This window comes from Asparagus officinalis, chromosome 4 (assembly GCF_001876935.1).
Source record: "Asparagus officinalis chromosome 4, Aspof.V1, whole genome shotgun sequence".
NCBI lineage: Eukaryota > Viridiplantae > Streptophyta > Magnoliopsida > Asparagales > Asparagaceae > Asparagus > Asparagus officinalis.
In genome coordinates, this window is record NC_033797.1 from 43,709,478 (window position 1) to 43,721,553 (window position 12,076).

At 38.4% G+C, this 12,076-nt stretch overlaps 1 pseudogene; it reads left to right on the forward strand.

Annotated features, from left to right (window-relative positions):
* LOC109838588 overlaps positions 5,343 to 12,076 on the forward strand; it is an 8,799-nt pseudogene continuing 2,065 nt past the window's right edge.

The window sequence follows — 12,076 nt, forward strand, 5'->3', positions numbered from 1 at the left end:
TTGAGGGTTATAGTTTTATATTCTAATATGCTGTCGCAGGTTGAGCACCTTTTTAATGGGCTAAAACCTGGGTTCACGTTGCGGTAACAATCTTTTTTTAATCTACATTAAATTCATGGCCAGCAAGATTCGAATCTGAGTTGCTCACACATGTTAAAGTCCCTAGTCCCTATCCATTACACCCTATCTCTGAAGTTGGGAAATTGTGATGAGGATTAAGGGTTATAGTTTTATACTAACAGTTTCAAACTCTGATTAAAAGGATTCTACACTGCATAGTGCATACAAGATTAAATTACAGTGACTAGCTTCAGACAGAACGTTGATATAATCATTTTGAAAGACGATGCATAAACAGTTGCACACTTAAAAGTAAAAGAATATGTGACATAATAGCATGATGAGCTTTATTTGTGGTTTATCATATGTGCGTCCAAATACTTGCTTCTACTCTTCTCCCCTAAATCTCTTGTTACCAGAGAGGGCAAGTTGAAAGATTGATGTTACAACTTCAAATGTATGTGTTGAAGGAACATACATCCACCATTAAGAGAAATAAACATATTGACGTCATTTGTTACTAAATAAGAGACGGCTGAACCAATTGCTATGATTAGTGCATCCATGTCACTTCCTAAAAACCTATAAAGACAATTTGGCAAGATGCATTGCCTATGAAGCACTTTGAAGTTACAACTTGACTAACAAACTGCTACACCTTTGACTATTTATCCATTATATCTCTTTGGAATACTTAGACACAGCGTATTGAATTGAAACAGTTGATATGACTAAAGTGGCATTAGATCTTGCAAGGAAATAATTATTCAAACTGTAGGAGATTAGTAACTCAATTGAGGTACCTAAATCGGCATCGGCTTCAGCCATCTCAGTCTCTAGCCTACTGATAACCTCTTCTGCTTGACACTTAGCCGCAGGCATACTGATAATATAATCTGGATTACTAGCCTCAGCCTCAACCATGCATTGGGAGCCACCATTACACTTATTGAGGTCTTCTTAGTCAATGTCGGTTGCTGAAGAAGCAATTCTAGCCTCTTGTGCCTTGATGACAGCATCCAGAGAGCGAAACACTTGCTGGTCAAAGGAATAAGGAAGGTGAAGCTTCCTTCTCCTGCCGGGTTTGAGAGACGAATAGGGTCCATAGGCAGAGGCAGAGTTTGAGGCCTCCCAGATCGTGATCTTCTTGTAATCAGAGAGGAGAGATTCCCATCTTTTCTTCACTGGTTGGAAGACCTGTTGACTTTCATAGAAACACAGTTGTCAGAGATCATCTTCCATCGCTGGTAGGAAGAGAGGGCAGTGAACCATTCGTCGGCTGCCGCTGCTGCTCTTGCCTCCTCACCTTTCTAGAGAGGGTGTTGTCGGTGGTGGCGATGTTGTGATGCTTGTGTTCCCATTACTAGTTCCTTCCTGAAAATTGAGAAAGGGGAAAAGGGGAGAGAGAAAGAGATACATGCTGACCTCCTGAAAATTGAGAGAGGGAAGAGATATTGGGTTGAATCGCAGCAGCAGCCGACGCGACGCCTCCGATCCCTCAACTTTCCTAAAAATTGGGAAAGGGGAGATAGAAAGAGATGCATGCTGACCTCTTCCGGTTTTCGCTGCCGACCATAACAAGATCCAGATGAAAATATTTTTTCCTAATTTCGCCTACCCCCGCGTGAGAAGGCGGAACAAAGCTTGTTCCGCCTTCTCACGAGGAATAGTAAACCCGTGGTTTGACGGGTTAAACGGGATAAAGAGATCACGTGCGGGTTAACAAACCCTTGGGCATTTTTTAGTGTTTGGCAGGTTAATGAAGGGTTAAACCCCCTTAACCCTCTATTTAACCCCTTGCCAAACACAACCTAAAGGATAAAAAGAAGATTGCAAAAGAAGATTTGATGAGAGGTTTATGGAAATATTAGCACATAGTCTATGAAGGAAAAAAAGAAAATTAAGTAAACCCTAGCCTATGTCTAAGTGTGGCAGACACCAGAGAAGTCACGGCTTAAAAAAAGAGGAAGCTTTTGTTCCGACTTTCGACCATGAAAAGCTTTTGAGAAAATAAAAATATATAGATAAGCGATTAAGCTAGTGTTTAATTAAAGCACAAGGTATTATCCTTTCGGGAGGCGCTACAGGCACACCCTTATGCACACCATCAACCACACTCCCTCTCTTGCTACAATGCAGTGACCCCATATGTGATTTTTTTTTAAGAAAAATCACATATGGGGCCGTTGCACTGTAGCAAGAAGAGGAGTGTGGTTGGTGGTGTGCCTAAGGGTGTGCCTCTATCATTTTCCTATCATTTCCGTTTCTTTAATAACCAGTTCATTTATGAAAGACTTTGACTTTATTCATCACGGGTTGTTAATTTATTCACTTGTTGACCCATCGATTTTTTTTGCTTGGCTTATTTATTCATGGCGCCACCCGCAATACCCCTATAGTTAACTACAATAATACCTAGGTCAGGTATTCTTTATCTGATCCAGACCTATAGCATGTCCAGATCCTTGCTTTTTATAAAAAAATGATGAGAATGCACAACCAGTATCCCAGTTAACTATGTAGGTTTGATTGAATGACAATTATGATCTCGTATGTATGCTAGTTAGTTAGTACGTTATGAGGGTAGAATATGCAGTAGTATTAATGATTGTTTGCTCTCTTTTTTTCATCTTTAAGAATTCCTAGGGATTTCACAGAAGCGTCATAAGTGTTAAATTTGGATTGTCGGTTGGTTTAAGGTAAGTGGTGAATTTATGCATTGTGCACTGCGTATTTTTCATATAAAATTATATTAAGTATATGCGAATTTATTTATGATGGATTATATCCTTTTGTGTGATTTACTCGCATGTTAAATGTTGATTCGGAGGTGATGCACATGGATATTTGGTATAAGCTTATACTTATTTCTTTCTTGATAATCATGTCTTTTTATATAGTAGTAAGTTGAGATACATATGTGGTTAGTTTCACTACTAGTTGGCCTTTGGCAATTCTTTATAAAGTATTTGGTTATATAAACTTTGTTCGTTTTCTTAAAAATATATGCATCTCGAGTTAATATACTGGTATATGTTGGATATAAGTCATTAAAACAGGGCTCAATGTGCTTCTATGAGGTTTTTATTTTAGCACTAAGAGCCCAGTTTGGGTCTCATTGTCCCGACCACGGGCTATATAATAGTGGGGTTTGCCAAGTCAACCGGAGGATCGAAGTGTTGACCGCATTGGGACGTGATCTGCTTATTTCCATTGCATGAATATATTTTTAAAAAAAATATTGCATTATGATTTTCTACTATTTTAATGTTTTGCTTATCAAGTCAAATTATTTTAGTTTTGCAAAACCAGTGTTTAATGTATGAATTTATCTACTTATTGAGTTGTGAACTCATTGTCTTGTATTCATTCTTTTCAGAGACTTGGGATTAGGTGAAGTTGATGGTTCCTAAATTTCTAGGATGAAGCGAGGAATAAAATTTGTAGATTGCCACTTTTCTTCTAGATGAAGTTTGAATAAAGTCTTTGATATTTAGTTGATAATTTGAGAGTTTTGTAATAATGAGATTCTTTCCTTTAGGTTGAGTTTTATTTCAATTTGAGGAATATTTGTTTATCTCAAGTCAATTGGATTAATGTTGACTTTTGGATTATAGAGAAATTTATTGTTGGTTTTAGTTCAATGAAGAGATTATTTTGATGGTCTTTTGATAAATGTATATTTTTGGAGGACTTTCACAGGTTTTTGTCTTGCTCCATTACTTCTAGGTTCGAAAATTTAGGGTCGTGACCTATTGTCAACTAAGTCACGCCAATATAATTATAATTTTGAGAACTGGGGCGTGACAATTTCCATTTTGTCTACGTGTTTACTTATTAAAAATTTGCCTACATGCTTTAAACGTACTCAATTGACCTTATAAATGCAATAGTGCCAGTTACTTATGTGTATATATTCCGGACATTTTGATCGAAGACTCGCTTGAACAAGCGGGACAAATTTTCAAAAGAGACCCATTTGTGAACTTGATCCCAAAAAACGACCTCATTCAAACAAAATTACAAAAACCGACCTGATTTCTGTTGGACTTTTTGTTCATTAAAATGCAATTTTGCCTTTGTGAATAGTCCCACATCGGAAAATGAGAAGAAATTCAAAAAGTTTATAATGGTTCACATCTCAATGGGCTTTGAGTTAGTGTTTTGGGCCTAGTATTGTTTGGGCTGTTGCTCCACACGCGCGCGCACACACGTACGCCACGACACGCCACACCGCACCACTCTCACACGAGTTTTTTGCCTCTCAAGTTTTTTTTGAACGTTTTACAAAAGCTTGTAACGGTCGCGGGAGTTATGGAAACGTATAACGGACGCGGGATATACGTGTAACGTGTGCGGACTATCAGCGTCGGTTATCAGTTCGAGAGGCTATATAAAGAGCTGAAGCTCATTCGGAGAAGACACAAAAAACAAGAAGAATCCTCTAATCCTCTCTCACCCTCTAAAAATTTCTCTGATATTATAATTGTTATATTTTCGGGCAACCTTCTTCATCTGAGCAGAAGCTCTGCTACTCGCGCCCAAGTACAGAAGTCGGCCGTTTCCGGGTGCTTTTACCGCTAGGGGGAGAGGATCGACTGCGCCAGGGCGAAAGGCGGGTCCTCTATCATCTAGGGCAGTGAATCACGACTGCACCCGTTCAGGCCTGAACGGCCTGGTATTCTAACTCTTTTATTTTAAGTTTTATAATAATTATTTTATTTTTAACAGCAAACTAGAAGATAGAGAATAATTTTGTTGTTAATTTAAATCTGCATTTTTAACCTATAGTTAACTGTTTTAATTTGTTAACTAATTTTGCATTTAATTAGTAGTTAAAAAAATTATTTTGCTGCTTCTGTACATAATTTTTTTATCTGTCACTTTTCATTTACATATATATACAGTAAAGAAACAAAAAATCTTTAAGTGAACCGGTTCAAGTTTTCTTGGATTAGTTGGTGTCTAAGGCAAGGTTTAAGGATTGCATAAAACGCTCTGCAAGAAACGAGGTACTTAATAGATCTTTGATCAACCTCTAGTACTATCCTTACCTAGCCAAACCACCCGCGTAAAACTTTAATCTTTTCACTTTTAGAGTTTTTGGTTGCAGGTTTAATTAAGTTTCTGGTCTAGTAGTATTAACAAAATTCTTTACCCGTTCAGATTCTATCTACCTAGACTAGTAAACTCAAATTGGACTTATGGCAATTCCTGATCATTCTAAAAGTGTCAAACCTGAGAAGTTCACCGGTGTCAACTATAAACGGTGGGCTAATCAGATGAGATACTGGCTCATTACCTTAGGTCTCTTATCTGCTATTAACACTCCTGAGTCTTCTACTAGTGGTTCTCAACCTTTGACTCCTGATCTTGAACAGCCTGCTCCTTCCACTTCTGGTTCTGGTGCTAGCTCCTTTTCTAGCTCTATAAAACCAGAAGAAATCAATTATCATTGTTGTAATAGGATTCTTGGTGCACTTGCGGACAACCTTTATGACATATACTATGAGTTCAAAAGTGCAAAAGACCTATGGAATGCTCTTGAAGCTGAATATGGCTATGATGATGCCGGAATTCTGCGTTTCACCTCCTCCTCCTTCAATAAGTTCATGATGGCTGATGACAAGCCCATTAATGAACAAATTCATGAATTCCTGGATTTCCTCCGTCATCTCCAATCAAAAAGAAACACTTTTACTGACGATTATAAAGTTTCCTGTTGATAAACTCCCTCCCTCCTGGTCTAGATTTGCTGGAGATCTCTGACACAAACAAGGAGATCTAACCTTAACTGAAGCCCTCAAGGCTATTCGTATTAAAGACCAGCATATGCAAAATTCCAAAACCAAGAATGAATCAAAAGCTAAAGTAAACTTGGTAGAGGATAAGCCTAAATCTAGGAATTTCAAACCCAAAGGGAAGAAATTCAAGAAAAACCAACAATCTTTTAACAAATCTTTCTTCAAATCAGATCCCAATTCTTCCAGCCATAAGTCTGATGGAAAGTTTTGCTTTGTCTATGGTAGAACCAACCACATGGCTCCCAACTGTTTCTTTCGGAAGAAGGAACCGGCTAAACCTGCTCCTAAAGGAAATGGATCTAACAAAGTTAATATGATTGAAGAGAATCCAACCTCCTTCAGGTTAGCCTCCTCATCTCATCTTGTAAATTCTCTAACTTCTTCCACTGATTGGTATTTAGATTTCGGAGCAAATATCCACGCCTGTAATGATCGCTCTTGGTTTTCAAATTATCAGGAATCACGTGGAGGAAGCATAAGCTTAGTAGATGACTCCACTAAACCAATAATAGGAAGTGGACGTATAGAGCTCACCATGACTTCTGGGAAAGCTCTATATTTGCAAGGCGCTTATCATGTTCCTTCTCTCTGTCGCATTCTGATTAGTGAATCTCTTCTTCTTAGAGCTGGTTATAGGATTGTAAAAGAATCCAACAAATTTGTGATTACAAAGAGTAATGTTTTCATAGGAAAAAGTTTTATCTGTAATGGTATTTTCAAACTCAATGTAATCAATTCTAGTTCTAATAAAATTTCTGAGTCTTCTGTTATACAAATTGTTGAATCTTGTGATGTCTGGTATGGACGACTTGGACATGTTAATTTTCAAACTTTACAGAAAATGATCAAATTGAATCTTATTCCTAATTCATTTTTTGACCTCTCATCCAAGTTTGAGATTTGTGTTCAAGGGAAACACACTAAAAAACCCTTCAAGTCTGTAACTAAAAACTCTAAACCCCTCGAATTAATTCATAGTGATGTGTGTGACTCAAACCGAGTTCTCACCCGAGGGGGTAGGAGATATTTTGTGACCTTTATAGACAATCGCTCTAGATATTGTTACACCTATCTTCTTAGAACTAAAGATGAAGTCTTAGATAGGTTTAAGGTGTATAAAGCTAAATCTGAGAACCAACTTGACAGGAAGATCAAGATTCTAAGATCTGATCGTTAGGGGGGGAGTATACCTCAAATCATATGACTGAATATTGCTAAGAACACGATATTATTCATGAGGTTACTGCTCCCTAGACACCATAGTCTAACGGAGTAGCTGAACAAAAGAACAGAACCCTAATGGACATGGTAAACTGTATGTTACTCAGTTCAAGAGCACCTGAAAATCTCTGGGGTGAAGCTCTTCTCTCTGCTTGTTTTATTCTCAATAGGATTTCCCAGAAAAATTCTGATATAACTCCTTATGAATATTGGAAGGGGAGATCTCCTAATCTGAACTTCTTCCGAGTTTGGGGTTGCTTGGCTAAGGTAGCTATTCCCGAACCTAAGAAGAGGAAAATTAGTTCCAAAACTGTTGATGCTGCTTTCATTGGATATGCACTAGATAGCAATGTTAATAGATTTCTAGTCATTAACTCTGAAATAAGTGCCATATCTAACAACACTATCATTAAAACTAGAGATGCATTCTTTTTTAAAAATATCTTTCCTTTCAAATCCAAAATCTCAGAAAATCCTAGTTCATCTCTTCCTTCTGATTTACCATCTTCCTGCTCTTCTCAGTCTTTTGATATTGAACCTCGAAGAAGCAAAAGAGGTAGAATTCAAAAGGATTTTGGAGAAGACTTCTTTACATTTCTTGTTGAAGGTGATCCAAGCTCATTCCAAGAAGCAATGGATTCATCTGGATCTCCTTTCTGGAAAAAAGCCATTGATAATGAGATTAAATCTATCATGAAAAACCATACTTGGATACTCACCGACTTACCTCCAGGTTGTAAACCTATTGGTTGTAAGTGGATATTCAAAAAGAAACTTAGAGCTGATGGTTCCATAGATAAATTTAAAGCTAGATTAGTAGCTAAATGTTATACTTAACAAAAGGGCATTGATTATTTTGATACCTATTCTCCTGTAGCCCGAATCTCAACTATCCGAGTATTATTAGCCTTTGCTGCTATCCATAAGCAGATCATACATCAGATGAATGTCAAGACTACTTTTCTGAATGGTGATTTAGATGAAGAGATCTATATGCACCAACCTGAAAGCTTCATTACCAAGGGTCAGGAAAACAAAGTCTGAAAACTTGTTAAATCTCTGTATGGTCTTAAACAAGCTCCTAAACAATGACACCAGAAATTTGGCAGAGTTATTGCTCAATATGGTTTCACAATGAATGAACACGACAAATGTGTTTATTCAAAAGTGATAAACAATGACTATGTCATTCTCTGTCTCTATGTTGATGATATTCTAATATTTGGAACAACTCTTGAACTAATTTTAAAAGTCAAGAATTATCTTTCCAAGAACTTTGACATGAAAGACTTAGGTCTTGCTGATATGATACTTAGAATGAAAATCTTTAGACATACCAGAGTAATATCTTTGAGTCTTTCTCACAGTATTGAGAAAATGCAGATCAAATTCAACTATTATAACTCTAAACCTGTTTCCACACCCTATGATTCTTCTATATCCTTGAAGAAAAATGAAGGTGAACATGTATCCCAACTGAAATATTCCCAGATGATTGGATCTCTTCTATACATATCAAACCGAACCACACCCGATATAGCTATGCTGTAGGGAGTCTGAATCTAGATACCAGTAACCCTAACCTAGATCATTGGTTTGCCCTAGAGAGAGTATTCAAATACTTGAAAGGAACAGTTGACTATTGCTTGACTTACACTGGATACCCTGATGCTATTGAAGGGTATAGTGATGCCAATTGGGTCACAGATTCTAACAGTGTAAAGTCAACATCTTGGTATGTATTTCTTTTTAGTGGTGTTGTTGTATCCTGGAAATTATGTAAGCAAACAATAATTACCAGGAGCACCATGGAATCTGAGCTGATTGCTCTTGATACCACTTGCACAGAAGCAGAATGGTTAAAAGATCTACTTTCTGAACTTCCTTTGGTTCCTAAACCCTTTCCTCCAATTTTCATTCATTCTGCTTCTAGATCTACCATAGAGCTTCTAAAGTAAGTGCATGTAAATAAAAAACTCAACAGACATATTCAAATAAGATATAAGTCTGTACAACGCATGATAGGCAAAGTTGTGATCTTGAACTTTGTAAAGTCTGAGAAAAATCTTGTTGATCCTTTGACTAAGGGATTATCCAGGAGTGTGGTTCTGGATCCATCGAGGGAGATGGGGTTAAGCCCATAAGAGAGGTCACTGACAGTGGTAAACCCTTATTTGAAGACCTAGTCCCAATGTTGGTTCAATGTGGTAGAAACAAGCTGGACTAGTGACACTCGTGTGGAGCATCGATCCAGATTTATTCATATATCACTATGTAGCTTGTGCTACTACCCCTTCTCTATGATGACGATGCTCTTATGATACAGCTGGCTAGGCTGAGTTTTACTCTTAATAAGTCCAACGTGTGTATTATGTGGGATATTAAATAAACAGCTGTAGTACCCTTTGAGGACTTACCAACGTGAGAGGAACCGTGATGGCCACGGTTGGGGTAGGCTGGGCTAACCCTAAAAACTCTCATGAGTCGGTTTTTTTGTGAACATGGCCTTTAACGCTCAATCCGCTTTGGTCAATAAATGAAGACGTATTGTGTGTGTTTTGTTAATACCTGATTCAAGGGGCCTAATTCAAGGTCTAGTCCATTATGTCCCTCTGGTGGCGATAAACTCACTGAGGAAAGGTTCAAAGCCGGAAGCTACCTCTCCCGAATTCACGATACGAAAGGTTGCCCAACCTATATCTTTTATGATTTACTGATTTACTTATTGTTTTGTTTCAGTAAATATTGCCTTTTGGGGGGACTGTAGGACTTTTTGTTCATGAAAAGGTAATTTTGCTTTTGTGAATAGTCCCACATCAGAAAATGAGAAGAAGTTCAAGAAGTTTATAATGGTTCACATCTCAATGGGCTTTGAGTTAGTGTTTTTGGCCTAGTATTGTTTGGGCTGTTGCTCCACACGTGCGCGCGGGCACGCCACGCCTCGCCTCGCCTCGCCACGCCACGACGCGAGCGCCACGGCGCACCACATTCACACGAGTTTTTTGCCTCTCAAGTTTTTTTGCACGTTTTACACAAGCTTGTAACGGTCGCGGGAGTTATGGAAACGTATAACGGACACGGGATATACGTGTAACGTGTGCGGACTATCAGCGTCGGTTATCAGTTCGAGAGGCTATATAAAGAGCTGAAGCTCATTCGGAGAAGACACAAAAAACAAGAAGAATCCTCTAATCCTCTCTCACCCTCTAAAAATTTCTCTGATATTATAATTGTTACATTTTCGGGCAACCTTCTTCATATGAGCAGAAACTCTGCTACTCGCGCCCGAGTACAAAGGCCGGTCGTTTCCGGGGGCTTTTACCCTAGGGGGAGAGGATCGACTGCGCCAGGGCGAAAGGCGGGTCCTCTATCTTCTAGGGCAGTGAATCACGACTGCACTCGTTCAGACATGGTGTTCTAACTCTTTTATTTTAAGTTTTATAATAATTGTTTTATTTTTAACAGCAATTTCAGCCTCAGCGCTGAAACCAGGTCGGTTTTTGAAAAAAAAATTCCGAAACGTCACGGGAGTTGAACTCCCGTGAAGTTTAGTAGATCTGCTAAACTTCACGGGAGTTCAACTCCCGTGAAGTTTCGGAAATTTTTTTTCAAAAACCGACCTGGTTTCAACGTTGAGGCTGAAACCAGATCGGTTTTTGTAATTTTGTTTGAATGAGGTTGTTTTTTTATGGAATAAAAGTCTAAATGGGTCTCTTTTGAAAATTTGTCCAATTATTAATTATGTGATGACGTCTCTTTCCAAAAATCTTGAACGAGCCACTACTTTTGTTACAAGTTATTTTGCAATGTAGAGAAACTATATCACGTATTCAAACTTGAATATACTTGCTGCAGACCCTTGAATCATCAGACACCGTCCTCCAACCAGCCTCAAGAAACTCAGTCGGCGTTGTGCCCTCCAAGGATCACACCTCAATCGAGCTTACCTGCACCGATCGCCCTGGCCTCCTCTCCGATGTATGTGCTGTCCTCTCAGACCTCAGCTGCAACGTTGTCAGTGCCGTGGCCTGGACCCACAACACAAGAGCAGCAGCGATCATTCATGTCACTGACGAGAACACTGGTCTCCCAATCTAAGAGCCCAACAGGCTCCCAACCATCAAGAAACTCCGACACAATCTCCTGAAAGGAGGAAACATCAGGGACTCAAATGCAAAAACCAACGTCGCTGTTTAACTAACTCACACTCAACGGCGACTTCACCAGTTGATGTTTGATGGCAGGGATTTTGAAAGGGTTGGGGTTGAGAAACAATCCAGGGCTGAGGTTGTAGTGATGGATCGTGTCGAGAGAGATTAAACTGTGATCACTGTGAGATGTCGAGATCGCCCTAAGCTCCTTTTTGACACCATATGCACTACAACCGATATGCATTATGTCGTGTTTCATCATACGGTCAGTGAAGAATGTTCAGAAGCACATCAGGTATAAAAAATCTTCAAAATCCCGATCTTTGATATTTTTATGCAGAACCCAAGTCCTGACCTCAATTTCTTTTACTGTAGGAATACTGTATCAGGCACATTGATGGGCATCTGGTAAGGTCAGAGGCAAAGAGGAAGCGAAGTGATCGAATGCCTCGAGGCAGCTATCGAGAGGCGAGCATCACAGGTATCACCATATACATAAGAAACAGAGAAACTACACAAACTTGACACAATCATTGAGTACCAAATATTTTTCTTCAATTCATTAAAAAAAAATGTGTGCGTGTGTGTGTATATATATATATATATCACCATATACATAAGAAACAGAGAAACTACACAAACTTGACACAATCATTGAGTACCAAATATTTTTCTTCAATTCATTAAAAAAAAATGTGTGCGTGTGTGTGTATATATATATATATAATACATAAGAAACAGAGAAACTACACAAACTTGACACAATCATTGAGTACCAAATATTTTTCTTCAATTCATTAAAAAAAAATGTGTGCGTGTGTGTGTATATATATATATATA